The following is a 14,392-nucleotide window of genomic DNA, read 5'->3' as shown; positions in this document are numbered from 1 at the left end:
GGACAAAGGAGACCTGATAGATGTTGTTTACCTTGACTTCCAGAAAGCTTTTGATAAAGTTCCTCATCAAAGGCTCCTTAGAAAGCTCGAGAGTCATGGAGTAAAAGGACAGGTCCTCTTGTGGATTAAAAACTGGCTGATTAATAGGAAGCAGAGAGTGAGTATAAATGGGCAGTCTTTGCAGTGGAGGACGGTAAGCAGTGGGGTTCCGCAGGGCTCAGTACTGGGTCCCTTGCTCTTTAACTTGTTCATAAATGATTTGGAGTTGGGAGTGAGCAGTGAAGTGGCCAAGTTTGCAGATGACACTAAATTGTTCAGGGTGGTGAGAAGCAGAGAGGATTGTGAGGCACTTCAAAGGGATCTGTTGAGGCTGGGTGAGTGGGTGTCAACGTGGCAGATGAGGTTCAATGTGGCGAAGTGCAAAGTAATGCACATTGGGGCCAAGTATCCCAGCTACAAATACAAGTTGATGGGGTGTGAACTGGAAGACTGACCAAGAGAGAGAGATCTTGGGGTTGTGGTAGATAACTCACTGAAAATGTCAAGACAGTGTGCGATTGCAATAAATAGGCCAATGCCATGCTGGGAATTATTAGGAAGGGATTTGATAACAAATCAGCCAGTATCATAATGCCCCTGTATAAATCGATGGTGCTGTCTCATTTGGAGTACTGTGTGCAGTTCTGGTCGCCGCACCTCAAAAAGGATATTATAGCATTGGAGAAAGTCCAGAAAAGGGCAACTAGAATGATTAAAGGGTTGGAACACTTTCCCTATGAAGAAAGGTTGAAACGCTTGGGGCTCTTTAGCTTGGAGAAACGTTGCCTGTGGGGTGACATGATAGAGGCTTACAAGATAATGCATGGGATGGAGAAAGTAGAGAAAGAAGTCCTTTTCTCCCTTTTTCACAATACAAGAACCCATGGGCATTCGATGAAATTGCTGAGCAGTCAGGTTAAAATGGATATAAGGAAGTACTTCTTCACCCAAAGGGTAATTAACATGTGGAATTCACTGCCACAGGAGGTGATGGCGGCTACAAGCATAGCCAGCTTCAAGAGTGGATTGGATAAAAATATGGAGCAGAGGTCCATCAGTGGCTATTAGCCGCAGTGTGTGTGTATGTATATGTATAAATAATAATAATAAAAAAATTGGCCACTGTGTGACACAGAGTGTTAGACTGGATGGGCCATTGGCCTGATCCAACATGGCTTCTCTTATGTTCTTATGATCTTAAATTTGTACCATTTTGCATTCTAAGCCACTCCTATCAGTTATATGTAGCTCTGCTCACTGTACCTGATTCCTCATCTGATGAAGGGTGCTTAGAGCACATGAAAGCTTACATTCTGAATAAAACTTTGTTGGCCTTAAAGGTCAAACTTGACTCCTACTTTGTTCTGCTGCTTCAGACCAACACGGCTGCCCACTTGTATGCTCTGGTGATAGTTTGGCACTCTCCAAATAAGCCTAACTCCAGGTTACTACTTGGGGGTATTTTCTTCCCTTTACTGCAATTAGCAGTTTAGATTTTAAGGCGGTTTTATTCATAATCTCACTCTTGGAGAACTCAGCTTGTAATGGTGCATATACCCTGGTCTCAAGGCTGGCAAAGCAAACAGTACAGCAAATTAGGACAGAAATCAAAGAGAATGAGTGTCAGAAAGATCCCTCCAGTATGTCACCATATGGGGAAACTGGCATCTTCCTTCCACTTGGGGAAGGCTTTCGGTTTGACACAACTGACTGCTAGAAATTACTCTTGATCTTGCCTTCTTGATGATACAGAAAAGGCTTTTTCAAGATACCAGCTCTGGATTAAAGCAGTATGCCACATGAGTTCACAGGAAGAATGTTTAAGCAAACATTCACCTCATTGTTTTTTCTCTTTTGTCAACCAGATTCAGAAAAAAAGGCATAAAATAACCAAAGCATTCTTTATACTCGGCCTGTTCCCACTTTTCTGATTGTAAATAATTACTCATCTGATCGCTAGTGATAAGCAAGACTTAAAGTATGCTCATAACAAGGAAACCTTTTCAGAAGCTGGCTGTTTTATTTTTCTTTTAAATACAATAGGTAGGCAAGCTGGGGTAAAAATTAACTTTCGGATTTATCTGCAAGTTTGTTGTAAAAATGGTTAACTGGCCAATACATTGCAGATAAAACAACTCTAAACGAATAATGCAGCCCAATATTATACCCATAATTTATATTGTGAAAGGCAGGAATCCTTGAATGCTGCTCCAGTACCATGGGATCCAAACCCAAAAGAAGAGGAAGACTTAGAAGCAATGAATTGCATCCAGCAACCAGTATTGCTGAAAACATTGCCTAGGGATGTGAGCAACACCAAAATTTGGATTCAAAATTGCATCCCTTCAGATTTGAAACTTTAAACATTCTGAATGTCTCACTCTTCCAAAGCCCACTAAAGTCAATAAGAAACAGCCATGTCCTACTAAAAACAAGACAACATTTTAAAGGTTTCTCTTAGTCCCTTATCATTTCCCACAAAGAGAAGAAAGCACAGAAACAGCTATTCAAAAGCCTAATATATTGTGCCTATTATATATCAAAAGGGCCTAAAAGTAAATATAAAAATTCCTTATTCATCTGCAATCTGAACTACAAATCTACTTATCTTAAACCTTATTCCTAAGTAAATACAAACACTATAGGAAAGAGGGAATCATATTAGGGTTGCCAGGTCCAACTCAGAAAATATCTGGGGATTTTGGAAGTGAAGCCAGGAGCAAGGTTGTGACAAGCATGATTGAACTCTGAAGGGAGTTCTGGCCATCACATTGAAAGGGACCGTTATTTCCATTATTGGGGGCTTACAGAATTGAACCCCTTGGTCCAATATTTTTGAAACTTGAAGGGTTTTCTGAGGAGAGACACCAGATGCTATGCTGAAAATTTGGTGTATCTATCTGCCTCAAAAAACAACCCCTCCAGAGCCCCAGATACCCACAGATCGATTCTCCATTATATCCTATGGGGACTGATTTCCATAGAGTATAATGCCTAGGTCACTCAACACCCCTCACCTTAGCGTTCTGATAACCCCTAAGTGAGGGGGTGGGCATCCAAAACAAGGGATCCCCTGCCCCCAAGTGGGGATTGGCTAACCTAAATCATATGTAGAATGGCACTTCGAAAAGCAGAGCAGCACAGCACTCCAGAGATGGTTGCCCGAGCTTGGGGGATGAAGCAGGGCTAACTTCAGCCGCCACCACGGGGTTGCCAGCTGCAGCTGTCCTGCAGGAAGAGCCTCTGGGGAGACCCATATTTCTCCTGAATGTGTGATCCTCTGTCACAGCCCTTTGCATCTTTTCCACAAGTTCCATGACAAGTGCATGCTGGTATTCTGTGGCACAGAATGCCAGGGACCTGGGATTCCAGCATGCTGTTACCATTGAAGATGTAAGGAAGGCATTTCCTTTGCTTGATATAGTTGATCAAAGCTGAAGTCCAAAAGAACTGCCTCCTCCCACTACCGATTTCCCCACCATAGAGGGGGTAATCCTGTTTGGGGAGCCAATCCGGTGGGAAACATGCCTGCAGCTTATTACTGACATGATCCTCAGCAATGGGAATCCAGTGGTTGAGCTCTATACTGTGCCATACCCACATCTGCCTATCCTGGTCTGCAACATGGATCTCTTGTGAATGGCAGAAGCCAAAATGCCAAGATTCGGTCATGGCACTTTCCTTGTGTGCCCGGAGAGCATCTACAAGAAAATGATGGGAAAGGAACTAAAGTACAAGGCCCTGATTGGCAAACCCAGCATTGTTACTTACTGCTACACTGAACATTTTATCAAGCAGCAGATGGAGAGTCGTGGTAGAAATTCCCTCTGCGTCATCTGTATGCTGTTGGGGACAACCCAATGGCTGATGTTTACAGGGCAAACCTCTACAACTGTTACCTCCAAGCTCAGGCTGAAGTAAATGTGATTGTGATGGCTGCCAATACCTAGGGCGAAGAATGCCCTGAGGTGAAGAAAGATCCCACTGTCTCGCTCAGCTGCGTGCCAAGCTGCCAGTCTATTCTAGTCTGCACTGGGGTCTACAGTCACCATGGAGATGTGCCCACTGACTGTAAGATGAGCACGATGGAGACAGTATTCCATGGGCACCAGGACTTCCACTTTGACCCAAGCCTAGTAGAGGCTTCTCACATTGTGCATGACATAGATGATAAAATCGAACTTGTCTTTCACAAAGGGAACTAGAAAAGGGAGTGATGCGCCTGCTGTTTGCAACTCATTTGGGGATACAAAGGTAGAGCTCAGTTTGTTCTTTAACCCAAGCCAAAGTAAAGGAAAATTCTCCACTTTTGTTTTTTTGATGGGATTGTAAAAATAATAAAAAAAGCAAAACCTGAACCCAGACCCTAATCTTAGTCAATGAGAGACTCATTAGGGTGCGTTATAAGCCACCCTGAGCCCACTTGCAGGATAGGGCGGGATATAAATCCAAAAATCAAATTAAATTAAATTAAGGATCTAAGGAGAAGTGTTTCAGCATGCAAAGCATTAATCAAAACTATGTCGTCAAAAGAAGAGAAGGGAGATTATAAAGTAGCTATGCCTACTTTTCTGTTAGGAAATAATGAATGTAAAAATGCTTTCTGTTCCATCTTTGGTATTCCATAAGTGCAGACAGACATCAGTCACAAGCTTTGCTCTCATGCTTATTTCCTTGCTATATCAGCCTTGTTGCCAAGCAGCCTAACCCACTTTCTATAGAAGGCAACAGGGTTCCAAGGCCCAAAACCTCATTTTTATCCAGGCCTTTAACTGAGGAGTTCCATCTTTTAAAGCTGTATTTATGGCCTTCTTCTAACCTGACTTAGTTGTGGTTTTTAATTTTAAGATGGTGAATGCTGGTTTAAGCTATTTTCCACCCTTGTTTTTAATATTGCAAATTACCACCTTGAACAGCTCACTGGAAAGGCAGCATATAAACTCTCCCAATTAATAAATTTCCAGGACTACAAAATTAAGATTTAGAAATATTGTGAATATTCTAAATATGATGTCATTTAGTGAATTTTGCATATTTCTAAATCCAAACTGTGTATCTCTAATACTACCAAGCACTCTAATATCAAAAGAATGCTAACTACTCTACAGAACATAGATCTGACACAGTCTCCTACATCCAAGGTTTTAAGATCTAAGTGAGATATACAGGATAAAGCAGACTGAAAGGGATGAGGTTTAGTAAAAGAACAGAAAATTTGGAGTACAAAAGGTTAAATGGACATAAATACTGTTCAATCAGAAATTGCAAATGTGGCATTAACAGTACTTTACACTTGATTCAATGCTAATATATCAGATTCTGATGAAAACTAGTTTAGCTGGAAAGCATGTGCGCTAGAGGTGGTGCACTAAGGTACCAGGTAACACCTGCCTGAGGATATATTAGCAATCCCACCTGCCACAATAAGAGAACATATGAGAAGCCATGTTGGATCAGCCCAATGGCCCATCCAGTCCAACACTCTGTGTCACACAGTGGCCAAAAAAACAAAATGCCATGAGGAGGTCCACCAGTGGGGCCAGGACTACTAGAAGCCCTCCCACTGTGCCCCCCCAAGCACCAAGAATACAGAGCATCACTGCCCCAGACAGAGAGTTCCAACAAACACTGTGGCTAATAGCCACTGAAGGACCTCTGCTCCATATGTTTATCCAATCCCCTCTTGAAGCTGTCTATGCTTGTAGCCACCACCACCTCATGTGGCAGTGAATTCCATGTGTCAATCACTCTTTGGGTGAAGAAGTACTTCCTTTTTTATCAGTTCTAACCCAACTGCTCAGCAATTTTATTGAATGTCCATGCTTTCTAGTATTGTGAGAAAGGGAGAAAAGCACTTCTTTCTCTACCTTCTCTATCCCATGCATAATCTTGTAAACCTCTATCATGTCACCCTCAGTCACAATTTCTACCCCTTCTTCATTCCTTGCTGTCTCTGGGTTGGCAGGGCTGCCAAGAGGAGCAAACCAGGGAGACTCAAATCAGGTGGAGGGCCCCTGCAACCTGCCACACGCCCTTATCACAAAAGGCATTTTTAAAAATACTAACGCAGATCTGACTGCACCCTCTAGAGGCACAGGAAAGAAAGACCACAGTAAAGAGCATTATGATTCTGCTGGCTTAGCTTTTCTGCAAAGGGTTTACAGGGCTGAGGTAAACCCTTGCTTCTCAGATTAGCCAAACACATCAGCCAAACCAGCATCGAAGCAAGGCAAGACCAGCCAGGACAGGGCGTAGTTATTGCTAGGATCAGTGTCGGTCCAAGGGCACCTAAGGGCCCTTCCCTTCCGGTCGCCTCTCCCCCCACCCCGGCACGATCAGAGCATGCCATGACTTGGTCGCAATGTGGCCTGTATCTTATATTTCAAAGAACATGCTGGAAGCTTCTCCCCCCTCCTTTCCGGAACCACGTCCTTCGAAAGATAAGATGCACACCGCGTCGTGGCCAGCAGGGCCAAGGCGCAGCATGCTCTGATCTTGCCGGGTGAGGGGAGGCAAATGAATAGAAAGTGAAGTATAGCAGCAAACCTTTGTTAATATTATGAACAGAAGAGGGGGATTAATATTTCCCCATAATTTAACAAAAGATGTTCCCCTCCCCTTTACATACATGATAATAAATGTTAATCTGCCTAAGAACAGAATTTAGAGCTTATTTATTTACTTATATCCCGACTTTCTCCAAAGGGGAACCCAAAGCAGCTTACATTGTTCTCCTCTCCTCCATTTTATCTTCACAACAACCCTGTGAGATGGGTTAGGCAGAGTGTGTGTGATGGATCCAAGGTCACTTAGCAAGCTTCCATGGCAGGATAGGGATTTGAACCTGGGTTACCCACATCCTAGTCTGGCAGTTTAATTGCTACACATGGTTAGCTTCCATTGCAAATAACATGGAAGAAGAGTGTCTAGAGGTAACAGGCCAGGACTCCCTTCATTTTGGGCCCTGGAATTCCCATTATCATCTTGAAGGTTGTGGCCAATTTTGAGATTTCTAGTTTTATTTTCTGATGAATTATGCCTACTACAAATGAACAGACAGATGGGCATGCAGACTTATTGTTACAGATGTGTGGTAACAGCCAGGCAAGTGATATGTTTTGTTATGCTATTTGGTTTGCATCAGGGTTATCTGAGGGTGGCCCAGATGGAATCTTTGTTTGGGGGCCCACAGTGGGTCTTAGCAGTCTAGTGGACTGGCAATGGGGTAGGGGGAGAAGGCAGCCTTCAAGAGGCCAATTGGGTCAAGAAAATACTAGCCAGACTTCTAACCCAGTCATTCGGCTGACTAACTGCTTATCAGCGTGATGTCACATGATTAAGATGATGCAGTACATTACATGCCTATCAATGCACATGTTTGATACTATCAGCAACTCAAAAGCAGCCCCACAGACCAAACAGTCTGCTTCCTGAAGCAGCCTGTATCAGAGTACTAGGGATCTCATCCTGACTTGAACCATGTAAGAGCAGTAAAGAGGATCTTCTACCTTAGCTGAGCCAGCAGAGACGGTGCTAAACCGAGTTTGGCAGCAACCTGCTCTTTGCATATCTTCTATCAGCACCTGCAGTAAACAATATATAGCATCTGAAGCCCTCTCCAGTTTTATAAATATGCAAAGCTCCCAGTGGCAGTGTGAAGAAATGAAGAAAGCCCTAAGGGATTATTGATGCTCCTGCAGCAAGGGCAGGAAAGCTTTAATTTTTTAATGGATGGCCAAGGCTAGCCATCAAAATGGGGGGATTTATATGCAATCTGGAGCAGGAGAGGCTACAGCCCAGGGATGTAAAGATGACAAATTCTTTCCTTTGACAAAAGGCTGCATTTCATTTCCAGAGTTTCCTCAAGGGGGGATAGCAAGGCAGCACTAAGCTTACAGCAATTCCCAGGAACTGGGATGAATGCCACTTCTGGAGTTCCAATTTGTACAGGGTCAGTCTGAAGTCGAGATGTTAATTCACAGGCTTAGGATCAAAGCTCATAATATTCCATTGCTCTTTCTTCGGGGCTGTGTGCTGGCAGGTGCAGGAAATGGGGGAAAGAGGCCACAGCCAGTACACATTCAATTAGACCTGTTTACCTTGCCTCTATTGCCAGTATTTGCTTTTTGTGACATTGGGTGTTAGCCCCTCCTACACTGCTGACATCTCTGCCTGCCCCTAGAACATGCACCCTACTGCTAAGGACAGCCATCTCCACACACTCTCCTTCTACATAAACATCCTTTCTCCATCTCAAACAGGAAAGTCTTTGCTTAACAACGCCCCCCTTCCATACCAAGAAGGCTTGATAAAATCAATTTATCGTGGCCTGAGATTGTACTTGAAACATGTATCCAGAGGTGGATTTTACATTTCACTTTCAATTCAATTTCAGCCCAGTTCCAACTGTACAAATGAACTGATAACATCTAAATGCCACCAACCCACAACTATTTTAATGTCTGGGCAAGGTAACACTGTTCCTTCCCTCAAAACTGATTTATGGGTCTGATGAACCATAATCTTTTAATACACCGGGAGCCCCACCAAAGTAAGAAATCATAACATGGCGAGACCATCTAGCCTGCAAACTCCATCTTTTAGAAATTATACATTGTGAAGCTGAGTATTTTTGGAATTTGTGGACCCATTTGAAACTATATGTAGAGAAAGTGAATCTACTCCTAAAAAAATCAAGGTTCTATATGTATATATTCTTCAATTCTGATTCTATTTCATGAACATCTTTTGGGGGGTGGACACAAACAACAAGTGGAATCCCAAATACTACTGGGTGCCACACTCAAGAACAGCAGGTGCTAGGAAGTATCATGCCACCGTATTGACTATAAATATGCCATTATTTCTGCCACACTACTTTGAACCTCTATGTACATGCCAGTTCCCAGTATCTAATTCTGTGAAACAATAAATTAGCCCGTAAGAGTGCTTTCTGACACAAGATGACAAATCCTGTATAATTAAAAGGAAAGGAAGCAGATTATTATACCCTCCTGGAGAATACGGATGCCTGTTTCTGTTTTATTTATACATTATACTGTATAATGAGCTGAATATTTAGAGGTCAGCATAAACCAAGCTGCTGACAGGAGAAAACCAAAATACCAGGAATTGTGTGCATTGGGATTCAGGCACAGTGGATATTATTATTTTTATCATCATGGGCATTTTCTATTCATACAATTTTTGCTTGTTTCACACCTGGAAAATTTTAAAGTCACATCTTGTCTTATAGCTCAGTCAGTAATACAACACAGGTCTACTCCCATCCATGTTTTTCCCCATTTAGTTCTAACCAATCTATCTAACATGGAACAAAGCCATACACTTTTTATCAGTCAGGGATTTTTCCTCATATAGGAAATACTAGTTCTTTGACCAGTTATCATTCAAGAAACATATACAGCAATCCTAAGCAGGTGTCATGTTCTCAGGGTGTAGGCAGGCAGGAGTCCAAAGCCAGTCCAAGGTCAAAGTCCAGGAAGTCAAGCAGGAGCCAAGTCACCAATGCAGAATCACAAACTGGAATCAGAAGTCAGTGTCCAAAAGCCAAAAGGTCAGGGTGCCAAGGAAATCAAGCAGGTCAGGTTCAGGAAGAAGCGTGGATGCAAGCCAGAGAATAGACTTGTTGCTTCCACAAGGTTACTAGATCCTGGGTGGGAGCTATATGAGAGTCTCAATCAGCCTGCTCCCTGGGTGGCGGTGACTCTGCTAGAACTCAGGGCTGAGAGATCTGAAGCATCGACGTGCCTCATGTCTTCGCTCTGAAAGTTCTTTCCGGAGCCTGCTTCGAACTCTTGAGATGGGAGGAGAAGAGTTTGGAGGAGATTGATCGTCAACAGCTGACACTGGTGCCTGGAGAGTGATTGATGGGCCAGCTGCTGTTTGTTCAGCTGAGGAACTGGCTGGCAACTCTTCCAGGTCTGTTAACCCTTCCAGTTCCTCCTCGTCAGGGCTCATGACAGCAGGTCTGCTCAGAACCTACTTAGGTCTATTCAATGGGGCTTGTTCCCAAAAAGCACTCCTAGGATTTGACACTCTTTCTACCACCACATGCATATGAAGGAACACATGCATACATACTCTTCCCAGCCAGTTTGCGGTTGTGCATGGAGTCTTATCTGGGAGAACTGGGTTTGACTCCACATACACCTGCTGGAATGACCTTGGGTCAGTCATAACTCTCTCAGAGCTGCTCCTCTCAAGAGCAATTCTTGGAGAGCTGTCTCGGCACCATCTACCTCACAGAGTGTCTGTTGTGGGGAGGGGAAGGGAAAGGAGATTGTAAGCTGCTCTGAGACTCTGAGTGAACAGCAGGGTATAAACCCAATGTCGTCACTGTCATTGTTTTCTTCTCCTCCTCCATCATATTATAATCGTCCTCTCTCTTTTGATTTGGTGGGCGATAACAAACTCCCATAGTTAAATTTCCTTTTGGGCCCTCTATTTCAACCCAAAGCATTCCTAGAAGGGAATCTAATTCTCTGACCTCAGTCTTACTGGACCGTATACCCTCTCTGACATACAGAGCCACCCCATCTCCAACCCTTCCCTCCCTATCCTTCCTATATAACTTATATCCAGGAATCACCGTGTCCCACTGACTCTCCTCATTCCACCAAGCTTCTGAAATTTTCACAATGTCTACGTTTTCTCCCAACACTAAGCATTCCAATTCACCAATTTTACTTCGAACACTTCTAGCATTTGCATACAAACATCTATAATTTCTCAGGTAAGCTAGGCCCACCGTCTTCCTCCTGCTGCCTCGAGACTTTGGCAGACAGTCCATACTGTTCGTCACCATCACAGTGGACAACTCTGATCTATTACTCGGTAGAAGAGTAACAGCTAACCCTTCATCTCTTTGAGATGAGTCCTCCCGAACCAGAGACATTTCATCTCCTGTCGGTTTTCCCCTAAGATTTAGTTTAAAAACTGCTCTGCCACGTTTTTTATTTTAAGCGCCAGCAGCCTGGTTCCATCTGGGGACAAGTGGAGACCGTCTCTTTTGTACAGCTCCTGCTTGTTCCAGAAAGCATCCCCATGCCTAACAAACTTAAACCCTTCCTCCTTACACCATCGTCTCATCCACACATTGAGACTTCTGATTTGTGCCTTTCTCTCCTGCCCTGCACGTGGAACAGGTAGCACTTCCGAGAAGGCTACCTTGGAGGTCTTGGCCTTAAGTCTCCCACCTAGCAGCCTAAATTTTTCCTCCAGGACCTCATGACTGCATTTCCCCACATCGCTGGTGTCAACATGCACCAGGACCACTGGTTCCTCCCCAGCACTATCAGCCTATCTACTACACGTGTAATGTCCGCTACCTTCGCACCAGGCAGGCAAGTCACCATACAGTCAGTATGCGGTTTTGCCACCCAGCTGTCTACTTGCCTAAGGATCGAATCACCAACTCCCAAGACCCCCCCCTCTCTCACCCTGCCCAGGGATGGTTCCTTGGCACGAAAAGATTCCTGTTCACCAACTGGAGAAGAGGTCCTTTCTGAGGGCGCATTCCCCTTATCCTCAGCACGGTGCCCTGTTCCCTCTTGACCCTCACGCTGCCTGGCAGCAATGGGGCTGCCATGTTCAGAGCGGGGCTCATCTAATACGCCCCTGAGAGTCTTCCCCGAGTGCCTAACTGACCGTCTCTGCTTCTCCAGGGCAGTCACCTTGGCCTCAAGGGTACGAACTCGTTACCTGAGGACCAGGAGCTCCTTGCATCGAGCACATATCCATGACTTCTGTCCTGTGGGCAGATAGTCATACATGTGACACTCAGTGCAAAACACTGGAAAGCCCCCACCCCCCTGCTGGCATTCTACCTTCATGATAGCCTTTTTTTAAAAAAATATATACAGTCCTCTTTAAATCCTGTTTGTTTAAGTGGCTCCGCTTCTAGAGGGTCAACTTACCTTATTGGGAGAACATGGAAATTCAGGATCTGGGTTACTGGTCCTTACAGAGCCCCCAGGCTAAGAGCCACAGGCCAAGAGCCCTTCGGCTTGCGCCAAAGGCTCGCATCTTTGGTAAGGCGCAGCTTAAAATGCAAAGAGGGTGGGGAGCACAGCCACTCCTAATCAATCAGCACCAATCACTTTCAATCACCTTCACCTTCAACCCACCCAACCAAACAAACAGCAGTTCCCCAGCTACCACAACTCAGCTGTCTCAGCCTTTCTCAGAGCTGCTCTGCTCTCTCTCAGACCTCTCTGAGATGTGCTCAGCCTTTGGCAAGGCACAGCTTAAAATGTAAAGAGGGTGGGGAGCACAGCCACTCCTAATCAATCATCACCAATCACTTTCAATCACCTTCACCTTCAGCCCACTCAACCAAACAAACAGCAGTTCCCCAGCTACCATAACTCAGTTGTCTCAGCTTATCTCAGAGCTGCTCTGCTCTCTCTCAGACCTCTCTGAGATGTTCTCAGCCTTTGGCAAGGCGCAGCTTAAAATGCAAAGAGGGTGAGGAGCACAGCCACTCCTAATCAGTCAGCACCAATCACTTTCAATCACCTTCAGCCCACTCAACCAAACAAACAGCAGTTCCCCAGCTACCACAACTCAGCTGTCTCAGCTTATCTCAGAGCTGCTCTGCTCTCTCTCAGATCTCTCTGAGATTCAGTGACAGAATAGTAAAATTAACAAATTGAGCAAACCTTTGATCTGGGTAACATGAGCGTGAGAAACCAATAAAACAGTATCATGTCAAAATGTGAGAATGTCTGTTAATCACTCTATTGTTATAAACCTGGACCAAAATGAGAGCATTTCTTTCTCAGAAGTTTTTCCCATCCAGCTAATTTACCTTTTAACACGTAGCATACATATAGTTTGCCGTTAGAAGAAAAATACATTAAAATATAGTGGAAGACGGGTTTAGTATATGTAATGAGATAAACAGCCAATATCCCTATTTGAGTATGTCAATACAGCTGAAAGAGAAATACATTGGATAGTGATATTCTTGTGCATCTAATTTACTTTTTAACATGTGAACATCATTCTAGTTTGCCATTAGAAAAAAAAAGAATACAATAAAATATAGTGATAATGGGTTAAATATATGTAATGAGATAAACAACCAATATCCCTATTTTGAATATGTCAATACAAAACATTATTCTGATACACTATTCTAAAAGAGAAATATGTTGGAATACTGTGGATGTATAACTATTCTCTGTGACAGCGGGTTTAGCATATGTAATGAGATTAACCCCCCCCCCCTCCCCAGTATCCCTGTTTAGTCCTGGGGAGGTGTTTGTTCCAAGTTTCATAATAATTTGTAATTCAGCAGTTTCTCTCTAAATTCTGTTCTTGAAGTTCCTTTGCAGTAAAACAGCTACTTTGAGGTTACCGATTGAATACTCTGGAAGGTTAAAGTGTTCTCCCACAGGTTTCTCAGTTCTGTAATTCCTGATGTCAGATTTGTGTCCATTTATCCTTTGGCATAGGATTTGTCCTGTTTGCCCTATGTAGAGAATTGAAGGGCATTGTTGGCATTTAGTGGCATATATAATGTTGGAAGATGAACAAGTGAATGAGCCTGAGATGGTGTAGTTAACACTGTTAGGTCCAGTGATTGTGTTGTCTGGGTGTATGTGGCAGAAAAGTTGGCACTTGGGTTTATTGCAAGTTCTCGTACCGGTGTCCATGCTCAGATGAGATGTTGTATTGTTGTGGGTGAGGAGTTGTTTGAGATTAGGGGGCTGTCTGTGTGCAAGGAAAGGTTTACCCACCAGTACTTTTGAAAGAGAGCTGTCACTATCCAATAGAGGTTGTAAGTTGTTGATGATATGTTGAACTGTTGTGTGTGACCACTAGTTGTGCTCTGTTATTGTCTTTTTTGGGCCTGTCTTATAACAGGTTTTCTCTGGGTATCATTCTGGCTTTTTAAATCTGTTTCCTGACATCATCAGAGCAGAAGGAGCATGATGAAGTGGGAAATGAAGCCTGCCTTATATATTCAATGTGTCTTTCCTCATTTGGTCTCAGCTGGAGGCCAACAGTGGCAACCTCAGAAGAAGCATCTGATTCTGAGCCCCTTCCCCAGAAAAGTGTTCAAACATGCGCTCAACACCTGTACCACTGGTACTAATGGTACCTTTAGGCAGACTTATTAATGTGCCACATTCTGAAGCATTTAACACAAAACACCTTGCATGCACATAGAAGAGAGAAAACTTTTGTTTTATATTTCCTCCCCTGATTCTGGTTCATTGCTGAAGAAAGCTTTAAGTAAGCATAAAACAATGTACACTGTTGCAGAATTCCTTGTCACTAGTGGCTCAATGAGGGGTGCTGTCTGAGACCCCTGGTTTTATAT

At 43.7% G+C, this 14,392-nt stretch overlaps 1 protein-coding gene and 1 pseudogene across 2 annotated transcripts in view; both read left to right on the top strand.

The window, feature by feature from the left end:
• LOC132585204 (haloacid dehalogenase-like hydrolase domain-containing 5) overlaps window positions 1-4,345 on the top strand; it is a 38,424-nt pseudogene extending 34,079 nt beyond the window's left edge.
• GALNT14 (polypeptide N-acetylgalactosaminyltransferase 14) overlaps window positions 1-14,392 on the top strand; it is a 392,734-nt gene that overhangs the window by 144,266 nt on the left and 234,076 nt on the right. The gene's annotated exons all lie outside the window — the stretch shown is intronic.

Source organism: Heteronotia binoei, chromosome 1, assembly GCF_032191835.1.
Source record: "Heteronotia binoei isolate CCM8104 ecotype False Entrance Well chromosome 1, APGP_CSIRO_Hbin_v1, whole genome shotgun sequence".
NCBI classification, from domain to species: domain Eukaryota; kingdom Metazoa; phylum Chordata; class Lepidosauria; order Squamata; family Gekkonidae; genus Heteronotia; species Heteronotia binoei.
The sequence above is the reverse complement of the archived record's forward strand: the minus strand, read 5'-3'. Positions and strand labels throughout refer to the sequence as shown.